The sequence below is a fragment of the Calidris pugnax genome, unplaced genomic scaffold (assembly GCF_001431845.1).
Source record: "Calidris pugnax isolate Ruff unplaced genomic scaffold, ASM143184v1 scaffold70, whole genome shotgun sequence".
NCBI classification, from domain to species: Eukaryota; Metazoa; Chordata; class Aves; order Charadriiformes; family Scolopacidae; genus Calidris; species Calidris pugnax.
In genome coordinates, this window is record NW_015090862.1 from 13,848,231 (window position 1) to 13,874,596 (window position 26,366).

Here is a 26,366-nt window from a genome sequence, read left to right on the forward strand (position 1 = left end):
GGGGGGGGGGATGAGGGGGGGAGCCTGTGCTTGCGCCTGTGTTTTCTGCTGGCCGATGGACTTTTCCATTGCTTGTGCTTCAGTACCTGGATGCGGTCGCAGCGGGATGAGCGGCTCGGCTTGCAGAGCATTTACTTCTAATCTCCGGCTTGTGACATCCTAGCGGAAAGGGGAGACCCTTTCAGGAGCAGCTCCGGGGGCTGGAAGGAGGGGAAATGGCTGGTGAAAGGCTGTGATGAAGTATTTCCTAGTTCTGGTAAGCAATGCTTTTCTCTTTGGTCCCATTCCGGACAATCAGTCCGGATGCAAAAGTAATAAGGCTTAACGGGGTAAAAAGCAAAGGGAAAGGAGCTGAAAAAGAGACAGAAAAAACCCAATAAAGCCCGATCGGTTTGTACTGAAGCTTTTCCAGGGGTCAGTGCTCATCAAAGCAATTTAATTACTGTTAGCAAGAGGCTGGGAGCCGAGCAGATCAGCCGATGTTTGTGCCCCGGCAGTCGGAGCAGCTTTTACTTGCATGCAGTTTCATCGCCCACTCTGTATAATTTTTTTCTATGTGATTTCCACCTTGGTCTGGGGCCCACTCAGAGCTCACGGCCAGGTACCAGTGGTGTTCTCCATATCTTCTAGCTGAGCTGCTACCTGAATGCTGCCTTTTCTGCTTTCTGCTCTTTACTGCAGGAGTTTTGGAAGGTGATTCATCAATTCTTCTTGCTCCTAAGTTGATGCATGAAACCCGTCAACTTTTCTAGCTGATAAACTATCTTGATAATGAAGTCTAACTGCATTTTTCCCTGAAACCAGTCCCCTAGGTGCTGCAAATAGCTGATATATAGAGATTTGCAGAGAAAGATGTTTGGAAGAAAGAGGGTCTAGCTGGGCTACACAGTGCTGGACAGTGAGCTATCTGATGTCCTGGACATTAGCTTGCTCTAAATGAGAGGTTTGCAAGTCGATTTATCTCACAGGACTCTCAAAATGGGCGTCCTGATTCTAAGTTGAGTGACAGCAGAGCTCTTACACCAGGGATGAATATAGGGCCCTTGTTTAAAGAGGATCAGGGAATAATAAACCTAAGAGCAGCCTTTGCAATCTGGCTGTGTTGAATCTGCAAAGGTCTGTACATAACATACCTCTGTTGACTAAAAACAAAGGAAAAATACAGTGGTGAAGCTTTGGAAATTTTGCTGACAGGTACAGAGCTATGACCTTCTTGACAGACCTGTGTTCCACCCAAAAAACTGGTGCAACATTTGGTTTGGGAATACCAAAACAAATTATTTCTGGATTTATTTACAACAGGCAGAGTTAAAAACTACTCCTGGAGAATATCGCAGAGATGGTTTGTTTATAAAAATATTCCTCTCATGATGTATTCATACAGAAACCTCCGCTTGCTAAAAACTCACGCATTTGCTACACTTTGATGTTAGATACCGTGACACTTAGAGTGGGGCACTCTGGTTATTGTGCTAATTCTAGAGCAACCTTGAAGTTTCAAGCACCAGTTATATTAAACCTAAAGAGAAAGATCCTCCTTTCCTAAGTGTTAAGTTTTGGCTTGAATTTTTGTTTCACTTGTGTTTCTGGGTGACAACCTTTTGTACCAAATCTGTGTCTGGTGAAGAGTGGGTGAAGTGAACACAGGGAAGTGCACTGTGCAAGAAGGAGAGAGTGCAGGAATTCCTCATTTGTTGCCTTTGGAGGGGTTGATGATTTTATTTGTGGGGAAATCTTCTTAGAGGCAACAGCTTTTGCTTCCTCTCACTGAAACACCATGGTTCATTTCAAAAGGTTGAAAATCCTGCATTTCATGTTTCCTGGAAAAACACTTCTCAGCACCAGATTTTTTTTCTTGTTGAATTATCTTCTAAAACCTGCAGAAATGTTGATGTCAGAGTATCTTTGCTGTCGGTTTTGGGCTTGTGTGCATTTGACTTGTCTCCACATTCAGTCTGAGACATTGGGCAGTAGCAGTGGTTGTGTTTTCCTGGTCCCTGCTGCGGTGTTTCCTGAAAGGGTTAATTTCCTCTGTTAAATGAATGGCTTTGTATTATTTATAAAGAGAAAATCCTTATACTCATCTGTGGTATTTTGGTAAATCTGCCAAGATGAAATTTTAGGGCCAAGTAAATATTACAATATGCTAGATGTACAGATTTTTATAACATCTCAAAGACATTTCCTGAGAGATGCTGATTTGATGTTGGGGAGGTGAAGGACAGATTCTAAAGTCTTTGACTCTGGATGGAAATGGAATTGAATGGGCTACAGAATTAATGCATGTTCTGCTAATTGAATTCTAGTCTTTTCTCATGGACATTTGGGCTATAAAGGATGGATTTCACTTGTGAATAAAGCCCAAATATTTGGTAAGGGCAGGGAGTCATGAAAGATCCTAAATGAAGAATACTCCAGATCATTCTGGTGAAGACTCTTGGCATCAGTGTCAAGACAAGGTAATCAAGGAGATGGAAGATGAAACCTTTCCTTGCCAGGGAAACTTCCACATTATTTGATTGAAATTGGAATCCAGTCACCTCATGCTTGTCTCTCCAGATTTTTCTTACCACATCTGCTAAATTACCACCAGCTATTTGCGTTTTAAATGAGGGCCTCCTCCCGCACAACCCATCTGCTCAGCCTGTTTGTTCTTCCCGTGCAGTCACGACTTTGTGATCACGTTTATGTCAGAAGAAACACACTCGTGTTTTGCAGAGAAGGAAGAGGGGAGCAAGGTGGCCTTGCAGATTCCCTTGGCTGTGTTGAATTAAAAAAAAAAGTTGGGTTAAAAAAGGGAGAAGGACCTCTTATGAAAGAGAATTAAGCCAGAAAGTTCAGGTCACTTTGAGGACAAATCTTCTCTTTTTCTAGTACTATCCTAGGGAATCTTTATGATTAGACACCATAGACTCTTCCATGTCTAAGGTGACATAATTCATCTGGACATGTTCTTGACTGCCTTAATGCCAGGGAGGAAGCAGAAATTAAAGCTTTTCTTGCTTGGAGGTGGCTGAAATTTGAGAATACTTTACCGTATTCTAATCTCCCTCATTAAAGTGGAGGGGCTATAGTTTTTCAGAGATGTTTTCTATTCACCTTTGTGTAACAAACCTGGGGATATGATTATAGATGTAGAGGGATGTGAAAGAGCTCTACAAAGTTGTGAGTGAGATGGAGACAGTGAGTAGGACTGTTGACTATCTCTTCAAGCTAAAGACCCATTCAATGTCAGAACTAGCTAATAGAAGCCAGGTGCAGATCCAAGATGACTGTACCTGACCATTCAAATGTGAGGCAGTCCTGGTCTATAATCTAAATTACCATCTCCAAATAATCAGCACTGCTGTGGCCAACATGGCTTCTAGACCAGTACCTCCTTATGTTCAACCATCTTGAATCTGTCTGTACCCGTGTATGGATATGGATACTGACGTTACATTGTAAGATGCCCCAGAAAAGAGAAAGCTGGATATGCTGAGATGTACTCGGTTGTGGTTTCTTCTCCCAGCTCTCGAGGGAAGACATGAGCAGAATAGTTCCCACACCCCACAGCCATGAGGGTCCTGTAGACGGTGTGCCAGAGATTTAAGGTGTCATGACCTGGCTTAGCTCAGCTTATATGGCAGTCGCTCATGCCTGGTGTTCATTTTCTATAATGAGAAGGATCATTATAATGAGTGGGATCACCCACTCATAGCTGTAAGCAGCCGTCTGTCTCTTAGGTGGAACAGAGCAGCCAGGAGAGCAGAACATGTTATATTCACTGTGGAGATGCTGGGAAGGAATGAAAAGCAGTATGTAAGCAGTACTTTTGACTGAAGAAATTGCTCATGATGGCCTATGCACAGACACAGCCATGTGAGAGATGCCCTCTCCCTTCTCCTGCTTTGTGGTCGCTGTTGTCCTGCCTAAGAGAGAGACCATGTGTTTTCACGTGAAGACTGCAGCAGGCCTGATGCTGGGGAGGCTCCTACAGGAGATGCTGCAGGACTGTGCAGCAGCTGGTTCTCGATGATTCAGTATTTCCAGTTAAACTTGGTGTTTTGCTGTGATTCACAGCAGCTCTTGTGGGAGATGGGCTTGGCGGAAGCTGGAATTCATCCGCTCCCAACTGGGTGATGGATGGATTTGTTCAAGCTCGGGTTCCCACCATGCTGCCAGCAGAACAGCTGCCTCCCTGGCCTGCCATCCTCCCAAGCCAACAGCAAGGGAGAAGAGTGGTGTCTTCAGGAAAGGCAGCCCTGGTATTTCCACCCAGCAGGGCTCTGGGCGTTATTGCAATACAGGGAGTTTCCCAGTCCTGTCCTGAGGATGGTCCCTGTGGGATATTTTGTAAAATGTGAAAGGGTGAACAAAAACCCTGCAGATTTTTTAACCGCAGGGAAGGAGCTATGGGAGCCAGCCTTCTGCACGTGGTATGAGTGTTTTACACCCCTCCTGCTCCAAGGACTGACCATGAGTGATCACAGCCAGGTCTCAGGAACTGCTCCCACCAGATCCCTCCAGGCAGCAGGGAAAAAACTGCCTCCTCCATGGGACATTTCTCTTGCCCTTTATGGCAGGTGGACAGACTGCTGCAGATTTGCCAGCTTTACCTGCTCTAATTATTGCAGCTTACAGGTTCCTGACCTCATACCCATGCCTTTCCTGGGCATGCGGGATGCTCCTGGTGTCTCTCTTCTGCCGTGGCACTCAGAGGAAACCCTGATAGAGGTGGTGGTGGTTTCTTTGAGGAACCTCATTTATGTAGCAGTCCCACAAGTAGTGATGGCCCTCAAACCAGCCCGGTGACATCTGGTTTTGCAGATATCATCCTCCTCTAAGGCACGTTCCCACAGGAGATTAGCACAGCCAGAATATGAGGTTAGAGACAGATTGAATTGTATCCCTCCATGATAATGATTGAGGGATTGGTGAGCTTTGGGGGACAGGAGTGGAAGTATGCATAAATACTTTTCTGGCTGTACTTGGCACAGAGGATCTATTGCACTGGAAACTTAAAGTGATGGATAAAAGCTCTTTTAGATTTACAAGTTATCCTGGATGGCTGGATCCTGATTTTAGTCTCAGGGATGTAAATCCGGTAAAATAAGCAAAATTCCTCAGGATTTATACCAGAATAAGAGATACATGGTCTATTACGAGGGATATGGCACCTCATATTGTGATAAACACAAAAAGTGATCATTCTGCTCTCTGTATGCAGGTCCCAGGGCTCCCTCTGCCCGGACAGATGGGAGGGAGGAGAAGAGGGGGTGATCAGGGCTCATGGCTACTCGGGGCCACAAGAAGTGTGGGCTTTTACCAAAGCCCTACAACATCTGGCTCTGGTTCTCAAATGCTTTCAGCCCACTGCAAGGGAGGACATCTGACCCAAATTCCTCTCACCTACTTCCAGTGAAGCTCACAGTGGGCACCAGTGAGATTAGCCACTTCTTGAGGGGGGTACATTTATCCTTCTGCATCCATCCCCACACCACAAGCGCTCGCAGCCCAAATTCACAGATGTTTTAGCAGGACTGTCTCATTGCAGGGATCTAGTTTTCATTAATTATGAGCGTGTGTAGAGGAGATGTTAAATGATTTATACACAGACCCAGATTGAGAAACCCCAGTGGTTTCTTTTCCTGATGTGTAGCCGCTGTTGGCAATTAGTCAAGCTTTCCTGGCATTTAGAAGGAGATGAGGAGTCTTCTTGCTCACAATACAGACCCAAAGTTGCTGGGTTTGGTGGAGGCTGAACCTCCCTGGTGAGCCAGGGCTGGTTGTGACCAGCATGGAAGGAGCATGGAGCCCATTTCCAGTGGGGCGGGGGCATTCATGACGAATCCTGCCATCATCACTGCCGTTCATTAGCCTTACGGGGACTCTGGTGACCCTTGGGAATGTGGCGAATGCCTTTCGCGTTCTCCGAGCTAGAGGATGAGAATTCAGAGCAGAGTAATTTTAATTAATCTTGTATCTATTATTTATCACTAATTGAATATGCTTTTGGCGCTGCTTTTTTTTCTTCTTCTTTTAGATAAGGGTGTTTAGGGTTGGTTATTAGTATCTATTTTATAATGCTAGGAAGATAGGGCTCCTTTGTTCTTAAGAGCTCAGACACCGCAAATCATCCAAGATGCTGCCTGTGTGCCCATGGGTGCCAGGCAGCACGAGCACCTCCAGCCCAGGGTATCCAGCAGCAGGGAAGGGAGAAGCCAGAACCTTGCTGGGGGGGACCAGAAAAGGGCCGGGGAAGGTGCAGGACTCGGGGCTTCTGGGAGGAAACACTCCTGGATGGCTTCTGAGCAGAAGGCATTTGGTATTTTGACACCTATGTTTTTGAAAAGCCAACCATGACCACTGACTAAAGCAGGACGCTTCATGGTCTCCTTCTTATGGCTTTATTTTAAAGCAAGACTTCTTTAGTACGGGGGGCTAAAAGCAGAGTCTGCATTGAGTGCTGCAGAGCCAACCTGCTGAGGGATGATGTCCTTTCAACCCTTCTAATCGCCCTACCACACACATGACAGGCACCAAGGAAAGACTAGGAAAAGCCTAAATTTGCCCCCCCACAGAGCAAGTTCTGCAAAACCTTGTCTGTGGCCAAGATTTACACCTTGCCTGCTTTAAAACCAGAAAGAAGCGGGAGAGAGCTCAAGTCCTGCTGACTTACAATCACAGGGCGCTGAGTACAGCGATTTCCCAGCCACCAGAAGGAAGGAAAGTAAGATTTACACCTGGAAGGCAGCTGAGAAGCTGGAAGGGAGGAATGAAGAATAAGGTGCTTCAAAGCCATGCTATTTGAAAGGGGCTAAAGCTGTAGGCTGAAACGGGGCTCCCCTTTGGCTTTCTACCAAAGCAAGTGTGTGAAGGGGGTGAGAGCCCAGGCTGGAGAGGGGCTTGGTGAGGACAGGAGGGCTTGTCCCCCTTCATCTACTCTGTGCCAGGCAGCTGCTGCCAGTCCCTGCTGTTTCAGGCCACGCAGCTGATTAAATATTGAAAGGGTTTGCTTGCCGTTGCTTGAAAGCTTCTGTCTGGATGAAAATGAAGTTATGTGAGGACAAGCTTGTGCCGGCGCAATTAGGCCCTGTTTAAATATGGCTGTCCGTAAACAGACCAAAAATAGCTTTGTGGGTTGTAACGTAAAGGCAGTGTTAGGACATGGGTTTGGGTCACTCTTTTTTGGAGCCAAGGTGTGGGGGAGCTCAGGGAGGGGGGTATCACACATAGGGGTCAGGCTGAGCTGTCAGAGAGACCCTGTGGCATTCAGAGGCTGCTGTGGGTCCTCAAAGGCTGGTTGTGGTGGGAGCTTCCACCTGAGGTTTGCGTGTTCACACAGCAGCCTTGCTCCAGGTTCACCTCCCACAGTGATGGAGACAATGATGGATGGAGATGCAGGCAGAGAACGGGGAGGGAGAAGGAGTTTGTGGTGGGTTATGGGATCGGGCAGAGGCAGGAGGAGAGGTGGGATTATGGGCAGGGGCCAAAAGTGGATGGAGGACAAAAGGAAAAGGGTTGATCTTTCTGCTTGCAAACAACAGAAGAGCTCTATGGAGCCTGCCATCAAAGTACCAGGTCACCCAGAAGGCAGAGAGGCCTCCAGCCTGGGGGAAAAGGGCAAGCTGGGCAAATGCTGGTCCCACTGGGTCACGGAGAGGTTCAGGCGGAGAATGGAAAAGCAGCGTTTCCATCCTTCCTGCAAGGGGAATTTAGTTCTTACGTTGCACTGCATTTGTTTTAATATATAATCATCACTGAAAATTGGTTTCTGGTTGTTTTCATCTATAAATTTAGTCAAATCTGCCATAATTTCACTTGATATTTCCAGATGGTAGAGGAGTCCTGTAGAAACATCTGTGAGTAAACATACAAGCAAAGCTTTGTTTATTTGCAGTCTAAGTGAATTGGACAGTATTTTCTAAACTCAACAAGGAATTTAACAGCTAATTTTTTCAATGGTCGGGAATAAATGATCATATTTATCTTTTTTATTCAGACTGAGGTGGTACGTCTGCAGCAAAATTTGCTGTTCACATTTTCGTTATTCTTTAGAGCTAATTAAACATTTTGAAATTGAAAATTTATGTTAATCAGTTCAGCTTATAGTAGCCATTGATCAGTTCCTAAGTGTTTTTTAACAGTGTTACGTGACAATGTTAATTGTACTTGATTAGAAGAACATAATCACAAGAGGGCTGATGGATGGATTCTCAGCTGAGCAAATCTGCTTTAATCTACAACCCTGGGGTTCTGATCCATAACATACTTGAAATTAAAATGGGTGTTTTTAGAATGGGATGTGTGTTCGTGGTGAAAGTCACTTGATATCATGTTGGCATCCTTTTTGTTCTTTCAGAGCATCTAGTGTAGCTGTTTGGTTTCAATTATTTTTTCCTAATTGTTCTAAAAAAGTTGTCTTGGCACTGGGAAGTAGTCCATCTGGAAGCCTTCCAAAACAAAATATTTCCTTTGACATTTAAAAATCAAATTCTGAAACAGATTTTTATTCCTACTGGATTTAGATAAGCTATTTGATTAAGAACCATCCAGAATTCCCCTCTCCAAACAGCGTACTGTAAAATGCAGGACCTGATTGTAATTATTTAATTAACCATTGTCATGGTTTTTTTCCTCATACCTGTTATGAAAGAATACTATGATTTTGGCAGGCTTACAGCTTCTGAGACCATGTGGCTCAGCAGAAGTGTGCGACATGTAAGGAAGAAAAAGCAGTCTATTACATTGGTGCTATAGGGGTTTCCCCTAAAGTGGGAAATAACGCAGGGTCTGCCAACCCCCAAAAGTTGCAATAAAGCAAACAGTTCAGCTCAGAACAGACATTTCCCGGGGGTTCCTGATCTCCTGTGCATCTTCCTTGGCCAGGACTAGCTGAATGAGAGGATTTTTCCCCTTGTGATGCTGTATGAAGGCAGCAGCCTGGGGGCTCAGGGCAGATGCTGAGCCCTTCTGTGTATAACCTACTGCTCTCACCAAAAGAAGCTCTTGAGCTCCCACGGAGGAGGCTGTGACACCTGAAATACAAGAGACAACCCTTGTCTGCTTCCAATTAGTAAGTCTAGCTGTGGTTCAGCTTCTTCCTCGCTTTCATCCCTCCTTTCTTTCAGTTTAAAGTGGGTGGAGAAAGGCTATCGTGGAGGGGTGGCTACGGGAGTGATGGTGCAGAGCTTGGGGCCATCCACCCACACACATCAACCTCGCCATGAGGGAGCCGGTGGGTGCTTCAGTGGCCTTTCAACAGCAGCAAAACGAGCAGCTCCGTGCCTTGCCTTTGCAGCAGGGGTTGTGCGGTGGCAGCTGGTGGATCCCAGCCCCGTGGGGGTACAGCAGATAATGGAGTTACTTCCCTGATTAACTCTGGCAGCAACTGCTGAGTTAATTAGTGGTCGAAGCTAGGATGCTGGCAAAACAGTATGGTTAATTTGTCCACAAATGCAGCTTGGAGCTGGGAGGGTTTGGGGTGAATTTCATCCCCACCGTCAGCAAAAATAATTTTCAACATCTGCTTCAAAAGGAGTGTTTAAGCAGGAGATGCTGTGGCTGTTTCCACTGTGAGATTCCATCAGGAGATTCAGTCTGTGTGAAACTTTGGTGCAAATTCTTCCTGCGTGGCTTCATTTTGCATCCTTCCATCCCTGTTTGCTTGTGTCTGGATGGCTGTGCCCTTTCCAGAGTGGTCATTCAGATTTCATCTTCCCACGGACAGGGAATCTTGCTCGCTCCAAGGGAAGGAGATCAGGTTAAGCATGAGAGGCTCCTGAGAGTTGTCTAGAAATAATTCATTTAATGTGATTGCAGAAGCAGAGACTTATTCTGACCAACCATGCATGGTTAAAGTGTGTAAAGAAAGAGATCTCTCAGGATCCAGCTCACGTGCAAAGGACAGATAAGATGTTCAAAACTTGATCTAGTGAAAGATGTCCCAGCCCATGGCACAGGGATTGGACTAGATGATCTTTGAAGGCCTCTTCAACTCTAAACATTCTATGATTTAGTAATTTCACAGGGAGCAACCATACAGGTTTGCAGGCACTCAGAGCATCCCAGTGAGCATGCCAGTCCTTGCAGCTGGAAAAGAGCCGTTAGCAAACGTTCATTACAATAGTAACTACTTAGCCATTGGCTTGTCTCCATGCTAAGATGTGTGCATCCGCAACTCTTTTTCTCCTGCCAGTTCCAGGTAGACAGATGTTTTCTTTGGGGGTGTTATGGAGCCTGTAAATAGCTTGGATCAGGATATTGCGTCTGTGCTGTGTCTGCTTTCATCAGCTGCTCTTTCTAAAGGACATCGGAGACAAGAGCCTTCCCAGTGGGTGATGGAAAAAAGGTGGAGTGAAAAGGGAGGAAGGAAGTAAAATGGAGTTGCTTGTTCCGTTACTGCTCAGTTATTGGGCACGGAGGAGGTTTTTCTTTTTTTCCAGCAATTGCCAAGTCAAATGTGCATACCAAAGTTTACTGAACAAGCCCTTTCTGCATCCTTATGCAAAACATTTCTTGCTTGAAGACGGAGCCAATTACTGTGCATGTATTTACCCAGTTCTAGGAGCCTGCCTGGCTCCTATCTATATTTCATGAGTCTCGACACTCCCCGAGGCTTGCCGCACTCTGCTCTGCCTGCAGTCACGGGCTCCTCAACTGCAAAAGCAACAATGACTCAAGAAAAACGCACAAACGGGTGAAGCTCCTTGGATTTACCTTCCCTGGCAGACTTGGCCTTATCCCCTGAATGCTGGGTGCCATTTTGGATGCTCTTTCCGAGCCTGCCTGCAATCAGGCACTTGCAGTAGCCACCAGCTGGTGCTCCATCTACCTGCCATTGGGCTGACATAGAAAGCAAGCTGCTCCTCACACCCTATGCAAGTTGGTAGCCAATAACAAAGGGTACTAACCCCCTCCTGCCATGCTCTGGTGTCTTTTCCATCTTTAATTCATAGAAGGGTTAAAGCAAGGTCTCTTAGATCTTCTGGCCCAGCTGTACAGTCATTGCAGGGCTCACTCTTATAGGACACTTCCCAGCAGTTTGATTTTCAGCAACCCCAGTGATAAGGTTTCTGTCCTCCCCCTTGAGATCCTGTCCTTCAGTCCCAGAAATGTTGCTACCAGGAAGCTTTGGCTAAACCAAATTCATCAGTATGAATTTCAGGCTTTCAGGACCTGGCCAAACTGATCTCTCCTCAGGTACAACTGGGAATACATCACTAGGAACGCAGGGCTCCAGCTCTCTCTCCTGTATACTTGTGCAAACATAGATAGTTCCGTTTTTAGAAGTTTTTTTGACTCACTGATTCCTTAGAAACTCTGTTTTTATTCCCAGCTGAAATGTCTTTCTGCCCAATTCACGCTGTCCTTGTTCTTGCATTCCTGTTAAATCAGGAGGGTTTTTTCCCCCCATTTTCTCTTCCACTGCTCTCAGCACAGCTGGGTCCAGCTGGACACTATGGACAGTCCATTTACACTATCTAATGAAGCCAACAGGTTAATGTAAAAGAGAAGCTTCCCATCTCTCTTTGGAGAACATAATCCTTCCCTCTGGTCAAAGAATGTTCATCCAAATATCTTATTCTCAAAAGAAAAATCATCTATTCTGGACAAATTAGAAATGTTTGAGAAGCAAATGTTTCCTTTTGTCCATTTTCACTGAAAATGACTGAACCCACTGCAGAATTCTGAATCCTTGGGGAAAATCTGCCGAATCTTGAAGAAAAATATTGACTGATACAAAGAAAACGTTTATTAGCATCTCTTTTTTGACCCTTTCTCCTTCAGAGTGATTTCTTTAATATTGAAGGTTATTCCACTAGTTTGTAGTAGATTTCTTGTTTGCTGGGCTCTCTTAGTCAGAATCATGTGGAAGAAACAATGTCTGTTCCTATCAGCAGAGCTGTATTTTTAGAAAGGATGCAGAATATAGAGGTAACGTTGTATTTTTTCAAGTAATATGTGGGCTTTCCAGTGGTGCTCCCCTTGTTTTCTTGGTTTGAATTTACTTTAGGATTGAAATATTGTGGGTCTTGACTGGTATTTGAAACAGTATGTGGTTTCTTTATATTGCTTTTGTTGTGGAAATAACAAATGACACATCAGAGTTAAATCTTCAGTCATTGATAGTGCAGCTCGCTATTCTTCCAGTTGGGATCAAGCCAAAGAAATAATCATGTTTATCTATGCAATGCATATCTCTGAAATCTACAGTGCACATTGCTCTGGGATCCAAACCCAGGTGATTTTATGACAGCTAATAACCGCTGTAATTAGGAACCTAATTAAATATCCTCTGATCTTACCCTTCTCAGAGTCGATCAGCTCAGGGGGCTGACTTGGATGCTCCGTCTCACACAATCTCATCCAGCAAGTAAAGCATAGATGATTTTTCGCATCCTTTGAAGTGTTAAGTACGGCTCATCAACATCCCAGAGCTCAAAGATGAATAGACCAGCAGCATGAGCTGATGTGGCTAGTAAGTTCCTGCAAAATGTATTGAATGTGTTAAAAAAAATAAAGCATAGGGAATGACAGAGCTGGAGAGGAGTCAGGAAGGACAGGAAAGCTTCACCACCTTCCAGCAGAGAAAGTCAGTGGTGCCTCAGCCATCTGTAGCAGCGCAGCAGGCGATTTGTCAGGTTTGAGTTAAAATGACTCTGAGAAAGATCTGATCTGTGGCTGGGGGCAGGTGCTGAGGGTGCTGTACAGAAGGATCAGCAGTTTTGCCTTCACTTGGCAGCCAGGGTTACTCTACCAGAAGAAATCAGTGCTGTCCATGAGCCAAGGGAGCTCTCTGCATGATGTCATGCTGCAGGGGAACCCCTTGCTGCAGAGGCCACGGGCAGAGCTTCCCTCCTGCAAAGGAGGAGATGGGAGAAGCAGAAAGAAATGTCAGGCAAAAATTCCCTGCCCATACTGGGGGCTGTGTGACCTCAGACTGGCTCTCAGGGAGAGGTGGGTACCCTGAGTGAGCTGGGTAGAAGTGGCTGTTGATCTGGAGGAACAGCACTGATATAACCTTGGGATTAGAGTGGGCAAATATCAGAGATGACTTTGGGTTCAAGAAGGCCAACGATGTTTTGCAATCCACTGTACTGAGCAGCACACTTGTGCTGGCCACCCATATCTGAGCACAGGGGAGTTCCCCCAGACTTTGGAAGTCAAACACACAGCAGCAGATTGGGGACCCCCAGAGAGAAACATTTTCTCAGTTTCCAACAAGTGAGGAGATTAATTTCTAAGAGATCAGGTGGAGTTATTTCCCAGAGAAAATCCTGCTCATCTCACGGTAAAAGTTCAAGGTATGTTATGTGCAAAGAAGAAATGTTTGCAGTTCTCTCAACCCCGCATCAAACTCTGGTACCCCAAATTCAGTCACAGCTGGTGTTGAACAGAGACTTTCTGAAGAGCCTGGATCTCCACTAGACTCGTGAGGCGAGCCCTGATGATGGCAGCTCGGCAGGTGACACTTAGGAAGCAGGTAAAGCTGTCGCCTGCATTCTGTAGAGAAATTTTTAGACACTGCTTTTAGACACCAACTTTTACAAGAGGTATGGCCTTACTAAAACCCAATAAACCATGATGGGCCAAATGCCTCACCTGGAGGATGTTCTATCTGGCTCGGGTTAGTTTGGAGGTGTAGTGTGGGTTGGCCTGGTTTTTTGCTCTCTAGCCCTGCAGAAAAAAATATTGTATCTGGATCCCATGTGGTGGTGAACAGACTTGCCCAGCAGTGCACGGCAATGGAAAGCAGTGAGCTGTGAATGCCCATGTGTCGTGTTGGGGCAGCTGTGGCATGTGGCCCATGAGTGCCTCCACTAAGGGCCATGGGCCAGCCCCAGAGGAAGTCTGGGCACCAGCACAGCAAAGCGTGGAGGCCTGGGCAGGACCCAGCCCCAGTCATGGTTTAATAGTAACTATGGAAGCCTCTACTATCCAAGGCATGTCCAACGCTCCGCTTCTCTACAGGGAAGCGAGAAATGTGTTCTATTTGGAAATAAAAGATCTTTTCACAGGCCAGTTTTAAAACCCATCTCATCCCAATCACAGCAGCAGACCCATTTAGTGTTGAGTAGAGGCGAGCGGCGCTTGGGCCTCTTCCAGCACTGAGCAAAACCCAACAGGCACGTCAATGCCTTTTGCTCACAGCTCTGTGCCCATGGCTAGGTCCCTTTGTGGTTCTCATGCACGTGGGTACTGCAGAGTTTTGGAGTTGTCCTCATTCCATATTCATTACCTGGGTTCCTCATATTTGCGCCTCACAGGAGAAAGCTGATGAGTAAATTTAATTTTCAGGCAAAGTACCAATTTTACAGGCCTGAAAACCAACCTCCTCTACAGCACGAGCATACCAGTGTTCCCAAGCAACAGCCTTTTTTTCTGCCCTGGTCCAGCTGAGATACACTGTCTGCCTCTGCATCTCATAATATATTTGGGATGTAGGAAGCACTCAATCCCATTCCCAAGCAAGAGGGGAACTGGTCAGCTCTTGCCCCTTCTGCTTATCTTGCAGGTAGCAGTATCTGTTACCGCAGGCCTGGCACTGTGGGCTTCAGTGCTCTGGCTGCTTATTCCTGGGTAAACAGAGAGATTTTGCAACCATCAGCAGATTTTACATTTGTCACTGAAGTGCCACCAGAAATTAGTCTTTTTTTTCCTACTCAGTCTGGGTTAGATGAAAGGCTTAATATCCACCTGCTGTCTGCAGGCCATTCCCTGGCTCCCCTTCAAGTAAGTCTGATGTTACACTTTGATAAATAACTTTTGATCATCATCTCCTTCTTGCCACTTTCTTCACCTGGGATATTGTATCCTCTTTCCCCTGAAGAGGCACTAGCATGATCTGCCTTGAAGTATTCGTTATCCCCTTGAAATTTGCCAGCTAATCCCTCCAGGCTCATCATCTGGAGGACACCTGCTCTCACACTCCATTTCTTGCCTGCCTTCTCCTGTATATCATCCAGGATTCCTGCTTCTAGCAAAAGTCTTGAATTTATTTTATGTCAGGTTTACTCCGGATGTGATAGACTGTACTTTTCTCTTCCCCCTCAGGAGCAGAAGCCATTTGCTGTGATAACGCTGTTTTCTGGTGCCATTTCTGAGTGAATAGTCCTAATGTAGCTGATCAAAGGAAAGCCATTTCATCCTTCCTGTTACTGCTACCCAGGATCAACAGCCCAGGGAACCCTCTATCCTGGGATCCCCTCTCTGACAGTGGGCACCAGCAAATACATCAAGGAAACTCCTCAGAGGACAGTTACAGAATAGGGTACAGCAGAGTGAAGTTCTCTTGATGTTTGCCTCATGTCTCAAAGAAGAACTTACTTCTCCCCAGGAGGAAAAGGTTGTAGAAACTCAAATGAAAGTAGTGTTCTCCTTTTCCTTAAATACTCTAGTCCCCACTTCCAATGCTGCCAAGGCCTTGCCTTATATTCCCAGGAGCCCCACAGTTTAGTGTGTAGATAGGGATTTCCTTGTGCTGGATTTCAGTCTCTTGCCTTTCAAATTTCCTGAATGTCCCTTTGCCTCCTATTATGAGACTGCAAGTGAGTCCATCTCATTTACATTTTTAGGACAAAGAGACTAAATTTTTCCCTTTTCTTTCCTATTACAAGAAATAGTTTTCATATTCCAGAGTGGGCTTGGAACCAGAGCCCGCACAATGGGTAAGGCAGGCAGATGCTGCGTGGAGACCCCTTACCAAGCCTGCTGCCTCATCATGCCTTCCTTTCCACCCAGCAGGGTCTTGCGTGTGTGCTGATCTGGCAGCCACCGGGCCACCAGTGCCATCTGCCAGCAGGCGGCTTCACCCAGTCCCTGGAAGGCATCTTGAAGGAGCATTGCCAACTGACTCGGGGCTGAAGGGAGGAATGAAAATAGAGCTCTGCTCAGTGGTGAAGGACGTGATCTCTAAAGCTAGGTGGGGTGTGAGTAGTATCAACAGTAGGAGTAAGTGTGATCAACATATTTCAGGCTGCACTGGGCTGCAGACTCTGCCAAATTCAGGAGTTCCCCGTTATGAGTACTGGGGAAAGCAGGAGCTAGAGGAAAGCCCGTGCTCTCTGATCCCACTCATCTGCTCATCAGAAACCAGGCAGAGGGACACCGCTGCGGGGAGGGTTGGCAATAGATGTACCCGAAGACCCCACTCTGGCAAGCAATCCCTAGCACACTTTCAAAAGTAGCTTTCCATGCTCTTTGAGGCCTGTTGTGCCTGGCTCTGCGGCACACAGAGCATGGCCAGCTCTCCTAAATCTCAAGACTGTCAAAACGACAGTCAAAAGGATGGGCAGTCAAAACGGCCCTGAGGAGCCTGGTGAGGCCTGATCTCAGTGCGTCAAGACATGGACTGGAAGCTGGATAATAACACGCTGACAGATGAAATCCTCAGAAGGGGCCAAGTGCAGCTGCCCACCACAATACGCCTGCTGACAAGAAGAGCTGTGCTCCAGCTGAGGTTTAGAGAAGCATGAAGGGGAGAGGGTGTCCCGGTGCCAAATAACATTTTTGCGAGCAGCCGAAGGAGAGGTGGAGGCCGGCCAACTGTGTGGGAGCAGACAGCCACCGGAGAGGCACAGGCCTCGAGCCCTGTCTGTTGGTGACATGCACCAGGGCACACGGTGACAGCAACAGTGGGATACAGTATGTTCCTGGCTCCCAGCAGGGAGGAAGATGCTGAGTTCCTCGATGCTTAAATCTTGCTTAAAACCACCTTTCTCTATTAAAGCCACTTTCAGGGAGGTTGCAGCTGGAATTTCTCCTGCATAGCCCCTCGTCAAGCTCGAGCTGGTCAAAGACACTGGGATTTGTGAGGAAGTAGAGAGATTCCTTTCATTTCAGAATCCTCAGGAGGAGGCATGCTTAGACGAGGGATGATGAGGACCAATCCCCAGGTCATGGACTCCTTGCCCTCCCCAGCTGCCAGGGTAGCTCCTTTGCATAGGGACTCCAGAGTTTCAGGATCTCTGTTCATTGCCTTTCCATTTTTAGGGAATCTGATGAATAATATTGTCTTCAGCATGTCTTCTTTGGGTACAGCTGAAATAAGGGGAACAGAAGGACAGTCTGGAAGTATGGATTCCAGTCAGAAGCAACACATTGGGGGTCATTCACAGAAGACACTGTCCTTGTAAGAATAATCTCAAGATCACAATAGTTTTGGCAAGAAGAATTTGAAGCCCAGTAAGCTGAACTTTTGAGCTCTCCATCAGTGGTTACAAGATTCACTTTTCAGTTATGTATGCATTTTCCCTGCACAACCTCTGACAGGCAGAGAAAATAGGTTATTATAGCTATTTTGCAGACAAGGAACCAAGCCTAAGAGTAACTAAATGTCTTCTCTAAGGTTAATCGAGCCACTTGTGACATTACAGAAAACTGTACGGAGTTCTTGCTGCTGCCCAAGACATTAAGCTATTTTTCCTCTAACCCGACCTGAGTCCTGACAAATGGTGGCACAGGCATGTATTTTTCAAACTGCTTTCTTACCCTTTTCATATTTTACAGAAGAACTACAGGTAAAACATAAGCAGAAGCAGCCTGAATTCAACTCTCCTGGCATAAATTACGCTGACGGCAATTTGACTCTAACTCCCATTTGTGCTGTCGCGCCCCTACCCACAGGCATGAGTCACATTAAGCAATAAATAATAGCTAAATCCTTCTTCTGCCTCGACAGGTGATTTTGAGGATTTTCTCTCTGCGTACACATGAGCTACGCTGTTATAGCCTGATGATGTATTGTAGCTATTAATTTCGGGAGATGAAGCTTTTTCATCATTAACGTCGAACCTGAACACAGGAATTTATTAGGCTGTTTGGCAAAAATTTGAGGCAAATGCATAGCCTTCTCACTGCTATGAAGTGGTATGACTAATTGACTTTTTTTTTTTTTTTTTTTTATTTCTTCCCTTTCACTGGCTCAAGGCAACATTAGTTCCCAAGACTGGGTACTCCAGCTACTGCTATGCCTTCTCCTCTCCCTTCCTTTCTGACCTTCACCCTCCCACCCCCTGGCTTGTCCTTCTTCCTTTGCCATCTCATGCTTTATCTCTTTATTCAGCTCCTGCAGTATCTGCTCCTTGTTTCAGTGTTTTCCTCCCATCCTCCTCTTCCTCTACAATTAAATATAGGCATGAACTCCATTTCAGAAGACTGTGAGACAGTAGATGATCCATGGGACAGCTGAGAACCAGATGCCTTTGGGCTGTCAGGATACAACCCAAGCTCAAGTCTCTGCATAAATGAGCTGCACTTGCAAAGAGCTATCCTAAAGATTTCTGTAGGAACAAGAAAGGAACATGGGATGCTTGGGAAAAACCACTGCCAAAATCCACCTTTCCATAATGTTAGGGGGCCCACGACATGTGCTCAAATTAGCCATACTCCTCTTCTGCTGTATAGTGCACAAAAAAATGCCAGGGGCTCTTTTGAGTTGAAAGTCTCCATATGGGTATAAAACATGAGTATAAATTTAGTGTTGCTATATGTGAGGTCTTATGTTACTGTTAAGTCCGTGCCAACATATTCCAGGCCCTAAGGCAATTTTAGTTTGTACATCTAGTCAGTGAAAAAAAATAATAAAATCTATTTTTATGATTATCTGAAAAATGATTGTTTCAAGAGCAGGTTCTTAAAAGACCTGGGAATCTGAGATACTCAAGGTGCGGTCTCCCAGCTAAGACAGGCTTTGCAAATTGCCTTCTCACAGAAGAAAACATCACTTTGTGGGCATGCTTTCTTTGTGCTGCAGTGATATATGTGATACACATAGTGCATTTGATAACCAGATAATGGAATCTGTGGAATGATCGGGGATGCTACAAAGTTCAGTAGTGTTTCATATACAAAAAATGGTCAAACTAATCAAAACGCTATGGAAATGGATGGGGCAAAAGCAATTTCTCTGGTATTTTCCCTGCTAAATAACCTTGAAAGGAGTCTCGGAGCAAACATCTCTTTAAATCTGCTGCTGCTTGCACTTGTATTTCTCCACAGGCAAGGTGCATAATGAACAGTGAATTTGCAATTTTGAAAGCTCTTGTGGCCACAAAACAACCGTGTTGGAGGGCTCCCACAAAAAAGAAAGAGGCTTAATTTAGTTTGAGAATCACCCCTCTTATTTCCTCTCAGTCTTAGCATTGTAATAACCATGCTCCTTGAACTCGATCGCTGAGCAGCCCCCGAGGGAAACGCAAGTAACAAACTTAGTAAAGAGCATGATGGAAGCATAAGGTGGGCTGTGACTGCGACAGGCTGCAGCACAGGGGATTTTTTGGAATGAGCCCGAATTCTGGCATGGCTGGTACCTTGGTACACTCCACCGGAGCTGGCAAGCAACTGTCTCTAGAGACTGACGCCTGAGCATCCTGGGCTGGGAAAGAGCTGCTCCCGACAGCAGGAACAGTTCCCTGCAGGGAGATCTCTCAGCCTGTGGAAATGTCTCTGCTAGATCCCTTTCATAACACACTCCCATACCATGATGGAAAACAGGAGGCAATAGCCCTGCAAGGGCTGCTGTGAGGTGCATTAAATGATTTGTCAGAGTTTTGCCGGTCTCTGAGCAATGGAAATGTGATCCCAGACAATAACTATCTGAAACGCTGCAATCATTTCCCATTTGAGATAGGAGATGAGACATTGCACCCTGGCTACAGCAGCGTGGTAACTCTGGGCAAAGAGTGATTTTGTGTCACAACACAGTGAAGACACCTTCAATGCATGGAGCCAAAGGAGTTTCAGGCTTTGGCAAAGCAGAAAAGAGGGAAGAACAAGAGCAGGAGGCACTAGGAGGGGGAAGAGACACAGCAGACCTCGACACAATTAGCTAGAGACAGGAGAAAGAATGAGGTATTTAATAATGATACTTGCTCAAATAAAATCCCTTCTGAAAGAGAGCAGTATTCAGAAATCACTCAGGTTTGTGTCTGCTTTCATGACTCTGTCACTGGAACAAATCTATTCATCACAGCCATGTATTAATGAATTAGTTAATTAAGTGGCTCGTTATTTAATAACACAGATTGCACGTGTGATGAAATAAAAGTCCCCTTTGTAGCTAGAGGCACATCTTTGCCAATAAGCTAAGCAGTTCGTAGTTAATCAGGCGTGTTTGCTCTCTGACAGGCAGAATCTGCTGAATTGCAGGCAGTTTATCTCCAAGGTTATTGCTTACACTCATCTCTGGGAGCCTGTTAGGGCCTCCAAGCCTGGTAAGGTCAGACCTAATAAAATGTCCAAGGGCAAACACATAGAAATGCTCAAACTCATCAGAGGGCACTAGGGCACTGTTGTTTCCGAGTCAACAATAAATTACCTATTGGTTTATGCTGCCAGGTGCAATGCTGATAGGGAAGTTGGTCTATTAATAAGCAGTAAAGCCTTAAAGACTCTGACTCCCTATAATATTTAAAAAGACAAGGAGAAAACAGAAACATGGGCTGGGTGTTTGGCACTGATAAGACTTCCTCAGGTGATCTTGGGAAAGCTTCTTAATTTGCATCTACATCGGGACATCTTGGAGTATTCCTTGGTATCCAGGTCAGGGTTTGTGCCTCAGCTCTGCATTTGGAAGAGGTTTGTGGGGCAGCAACGCCCACTTTTATCTTGGTCATCATGTCAAAGATAGCTGGAGTGAAGGCTGGAAGGAGGCCTTAGCTTGCTGGTCTACAGGGGCCATGGGAATATGGGGGACAGTGCACAGAATTCCCATTTCAATGCTCACATGAAGATTTAGTCTCTCTCTTCCTCGAGTCACGATGTGCAAAACAAAACTAAGACCTTTTCCCAGCTTTGCATGGAAGCTGTGAGCCCTGTAGGATGCTTAGGTACTGTGATAACGGGAGAGGAGGAGAAAGGGGAACAGTTATCTAGGAAAGGTTTAGAAACCATAAATATTTTCTCAGCTAAAAGATTGTTAATTTCATTAAGATGGCCAAATTCCAGTTCAGACATATGCATTTCTAAGTTGTCTTTTGGGTAAATTATCATCTCCACAAAACTCTGGCACTTGAAACCAGACACTCTTTTCCCACCAGTCCTGCTGTGATTCTCCCCCATCCTCCATAGTTTTGTTCTTTTCCCCTTCATCACCTCCCTTCTGACTAAGCTCTCAGCTGTGATTTCTCTCTGCTTTTGCTCCTTGAAGCAAGTCTGTTCATTATTTATTAGCTACCATACTCTTACACCATCTGTCTCAACTCATTATCCATATTCGTCTTGTCAAATTGACCTTTTATGGCCTTTCTCTGGAATCCTAATGTGTATGTAGTCTGTCCCTCCTTATATAGCTCTGTGCTGCTAAACCATTGCCTTCCAACTCCTACTGCTAAACATTCCTTTCTGTATCTCACGAACACCCAACTTGCTGCTCTGCGTCCTTAACTTCAGAAAAGCTGTTTGTTCTGCTTGACTGATGCTTGTTCCTTGTCTCATCTGCTACACATTCACTGTGCCAGCTTTCTGCAGCACATACTGTCTTGGATATGACCTTTAAAGCATCTGCAGCAACAGAGTATCAGGCTTTAAGATATAATCTCCCTTTAACAATCTGGGGGACTTTCTGTCCCTTAGTTCATAACATAGCATGGTGGATTACAAGTTAAGTTCAGCCCACAGCCACTTCACTGTGAAAGTCCCCACCACATAAGGCAATGGCATTTTGGTGCCCGATGTGCTGGAAATTAGAAATCTCCCCCAGTGCACTCAGGATGGGACGGTGTGAAAAAATGTCATGGCATTAGAGTGGTACAGCCAGATTTTTACTTAACATCAGGATAATTCAATCAAGCACAACTGAACTATTTGTTTTCCTACCACGTCCAGCTCTGCCCCCAAATTCACGAGCTATTGTAAAAGCCTCATCTTCAAGCATTATATCTTCTCTTCACAGAAAAATTTTATTGCTGTAGCAAAGTAATGCAGAGCTCCAGGACCACATTCCACAGTAGACATTTTACCGTGGTGGAACAAAATATACACAGTACACACCTACACACAAATGCATAAAAACCACCACAGATCGATAGAGATTATCCAGAAACAGTAAAACAACTTAAGTTCAATAGACTCTGTAGCAGAGAATTTTAAACTAAAATGCTTTCTCTGATAAATAATTAATCTGATCTGCTGGTAGCACACTAAATTGCCTCAGCTCTGTTTTCCTTGCATTTCTGAACATACCAGGGCTGCATCAGCACCAATCTTCTTCCAATCTACAGCGTGGGCAAAGTGAATAAATGAGTCCTGTCCCAGACACCCCAGCAGCATCTTAGGGAAAATCAATGATTTTTACACTGAACAGAGGGCTTTTACCCTATGTGTCCTACCTGTGCTGCAGGGGAGCAATCATTTGGTGCCATCTGTACTGCTGAAAGCCAGTCCTATGAAGCAGATAATTTCAATCAAAGACTTTCAAATATCTTGGTTCTGCTTTTCACTCACAGCCACTAATACAGAATCTATGGCACAGATAACTTACTTAATAAGCTCCATGGAGAGTTTTCGAACCTGTGTTACATATGTACCAAATAACTTCTTAATAGTAAAAAAAAGTCTCAGGAGAAACTTGTTTTTATCCTTAGTTTTCACATAATGCAGCGCTCTCCTCTGAAGCCACAACAAAAGACACCTCTTTATCCAGAGTTCAAAGCAAACTCTTTTTAAGGTAGGCCCTGCTACACACTTTGATTTTTAAATATCTTGTTGTGCAGACCCAGTTAGTCTCCTGTAAGTATGTGCAGCCATAGTTGATTGTTGTAGCCATTAACACATAACTTTGTGCCTGAAAATCGTCTGTCAACATGGCCACACATATAATCATGGTGTCTTCGGTGGCAAAGTAGCTCCTTTTTGCTTCCAGCTACCATACCACTGATTAGGAAAATTCATATACATGCCTCGATTTTTCTGAATGAGACGTAAGAAGTTGTATCTGGAGCTGACATGACTGAAAATTCCCCAGGGACTCATTTCTCATCAGCACCAAGTGATTAGGATATTTGATGAAAAGGCAAAGTAAGGAAAGTGACTGCTGAAAACCTGCAAGAGGTCTGACCTATTTTGATACAACCACTCCCTTAAATAGAAGTGAAGGATTTTTCTTGAACAAGTGATGTTCTCTACAGCCCCTCTCTTCCAAAAGTGTTTCAGGATCCTGTGCTCTGAGACTCTTCTCCCTGTCTGTTTATTATTTTGGCAGCGAAACAGAGTTGCAAAAAGTCAAGCAAGAATTAGTAAGGATTAAGGCTGAGCTCTAACAGAGGCAGCCTGAGATGGGTTTATAATCCTTAGATACGAAGGTGAGAGCTGCTGTTATTACTAAGCAGTAGGTGTATTTTTTTTCCACAGTTTGTGGATCAATAATATGTCAGGGCTTCCATCCTTTGCTGGCCATTTCCCCCTTTATTCTGAGCACAATTTGGACCATTAATCTCTGTCCCTCCTCCTTGACTTCTGATTTCACTTGGTTTCCACCTCTCTGCATTAGATGCCCCCTCATTTCCTTTTTCTAGCTTCACTCACATATATATTCTATCCAGATCTCACTGCTTTTCCCTTTGCAGGATCCTTGCCAAGAACCCAGCCTTGCCATCTGTCCAGGAAAATGATGATACTGCTCAGCTCTCTTCTGGATGTTGAATCTTGTGGCTGCAGCAGCAATGTTAATGTTAGCAAAAAAAGAATAATCAGAGCCTTGTGGAAGAAAAGCCCTTTTCTGCCTCACAGCACAGAGGTCAGATACTTTTAGTCATATGCATATACTGGCAGGATTATTGTTCCTGTATTATATTTCTCTATATTGCCTTCTTAAAGGCATACCTGATAAAATATTATATCCATGAAAGTAAACCAGAGAGCTTCTGATGCAACTTTTGTTGACAAGAAAATGACAGTTTCTCAAAATGTGAATTTTTCAGGAGAAAAGAAAAAGTTTCAACATGTTTCTAATAAAACATGGATCAAGCAGCTGACATGCTGGCATTTCTTAAGTTAAATGTTTGTTTTTCAGTTTGAGATAACTCTCCATGCACCTGATTTTTTTTATGCCAATGGAAAGGGCAACCTTTTACAGTATAAGATGAAATATTTTTAATGGACCTCATTTGAAAACATGGAATTGCTAATGAATGTTTTAGAACATTTTTTTTTTATTATTTATACTGGTTGGAAAGAGGGGAAAGTTTTAAAAGTCTCCTGAAGGAAAACAGTAACTTTCTTGGTTTAAAAAAAAAGAAAAGGCAAGACTACAGGAGTTCAGTGAAAATCTGACAAGGGCTCTGGGCAGACCACTTGCTTTTCCTGGGCCTCAGCTGTGAAGCAAGGAGCAATTTCTGGTTTATTTAGGCTTCTGGGAGCAGAAGTTGCCCTCTATCATATTCTGATCTGCAATTCGCACCAGAGGAAGGCTGGGCTGTTCCCATGAGCAGTTGGGAAAGACTCAAAAATGCCAAGAAGCCAAGGGTCAGACCCAGGGATGCTCAGCCTGTAGCACAGGGCTGTGTCCAAGGCACTTCACCTCGGTGATCAAACTTTGCTACAATACTCAGTCTGTCTCATAATATTTGTGCTATTGCCAGCCACCTGAAATCCTGGATATTACTCCCCTCAGAGCTGTAAGTTAAGCATCTCAAAAATGTGGTCCTTCACGTGTACAAAGGGATCCATTAATTGCATCCTCATTAAGAGTCTGAGATTGGAACTTCACAAAAACATATCTGCAGCATTTCCTTTCTCCTCTCAGCAAGGAGTTTCCTTTCAGGATTTCTTTTTACAGTCAGCTTTGTGACTGCAGAGTGTCCTTATGGTCACTGTAAGGTCTGAGCATCTTCCCAGTGCTGCCAGCAGAAAGCAGCTCTTGGCATGAGGATGTTTTGCTAGAGGAGTTGTCCTTCAGGCAGAATATTAAACTGCTCTGCCATCTGTTTTACAGGGATTATTCTGGTGAATGCTAAAGATCCCTTGAAAGCATTTTTAGAGTGTCCCTGTACTGGTCCTTATCCTTAGCTTTCATATAACCTCTCCCTTCAGCTGTTGACTTTGAGAGCTTCCCTTTTCTAAGCATGCAAAGGCAAAGAGAAGGATCTTGATTTCAGCTCCTCTCCTTGTCTCTCCCCCACTGCATAGACACATACATACATACGTGCACCCACGGCTCCCTTCAGCTCTGGCTCCCACAAAGCAACAGCCCTACCCTCTTTACTCTTCCAGAAACTCTCTCATGCCCTGAGATTCAATATATTTCACAAGAAATCACACACACACACCACTGACTACCCTGCTCGCTAATTTGCTGTAATGTCTGCTCTGTGATAGAGCTCAGCTCTAACAAGCCCTGGAGTCCTCTACTCTCTTCATTTAGTGCCAGGTACAAGAAACTCACCCTTACCTACATCCCCTCCAAGCTCTGCTGCCCTTTCAGCCCACAGTTCATCACCTGGGCAGACTAGGCACCTCCCTTATATGCTCTTTCACAGGGGCAAACACAGATGTTAAGCTGCTCTTCGTAAAGGTCCCTTTTCCTACAGCAGATACCATTTCTATTGTGAGTGTATCCAAGACTTCAGGTTACTATTTTAAGTTGCAGAGCTCAAATGACTGAATTCCTGGTTAAGTATGCAACATCTGAGCTGACTACAGAGCTAAGGAGTGCAAGAAAACTGCAAGGTGAATAGAGTGTATTAAAGAGTTGCTCTTAAATAAATTAGAGTGTGCAAGACACAGGACTAAGTGAAGGATGCTTGCTGGCACCAGGATAACCAATGAGATAGACTGTTTGGTGTGGAAATAAGATTATGGTGAATATCAAGCAGAATATAGAGGAAAAGCTATAGTGCAAAAATTACTTAGAGGGGAAGAAAAAGCAAGGCAATGTACTGAGAAATAAGTACTGTGCTATGGAGAATTACAAGTGAAAAAAGGAACTGTATTCCCAGGTACTTCAGTTTGTTGTGTCCAAAGCTGAGCCTCTTTGGGGAGACTTTCCTGCCTCCCCGACAGACTCTGTCTGATGGAGCCTTACATTTGTCGTGTGTTTAAACCTCACTTGCACATCTCGGAAGGGTAGCTGTCAGTTTAAAAGGGCCCAAGGTTGTAATAGGCTCGATGTAATGTGTATATTTTTCTCAAGCTCTCATGCATCACTGAAGTGTAATTATAGCAACCCAAGCCTGCAATCTTTATGAGATGTCATGATTTAGCATCTAAATGCTAAATGGGGCTGTTAATATGAGTAAATGCTGCTCAGCTTGAGTGAAAGGGTGTTAAAGAATCAAGTCTAGAGTGAATCAGCCTGTGCATAGGTGATAAGGAAAGGAAGCAAGTCGTGTAAAGTATCGAAGTAAAGCATTCAAGAGTCCTAAGTTACAGCCTCCCTCTGGGTA

The 26,366-nt window shown here is 44.8% G+C and overlaps 1 protein-coding gene across 2 annotated transcripts in view; it reads left to right on the forward strand.

The window, feature by feature from the left end:
* The window catches only part of SV2B (synaptic vesicle glycoprotein 2B), a 67,725-nt gene that overhangs the window by 5,912 nt on the left and 35,447 nt on the right, over nucleotides 1–26,366 (forward strand). The window contains exon 2 of one of the 2 annotated variants that reach the window (XM_014944747.1): nucleotides 84–256. The exons of the other annotated variant lie outside the window; for it this stretch is intronic. The gene's annotated coding sequence lies outside the window, so the exon portion shown is untranslated. The remainder of the gene's footprint in view (nucleotides 1–83; nucleotides 257–26,366) is intronic. 2 annotated transcript variants of the gene reach the window in all.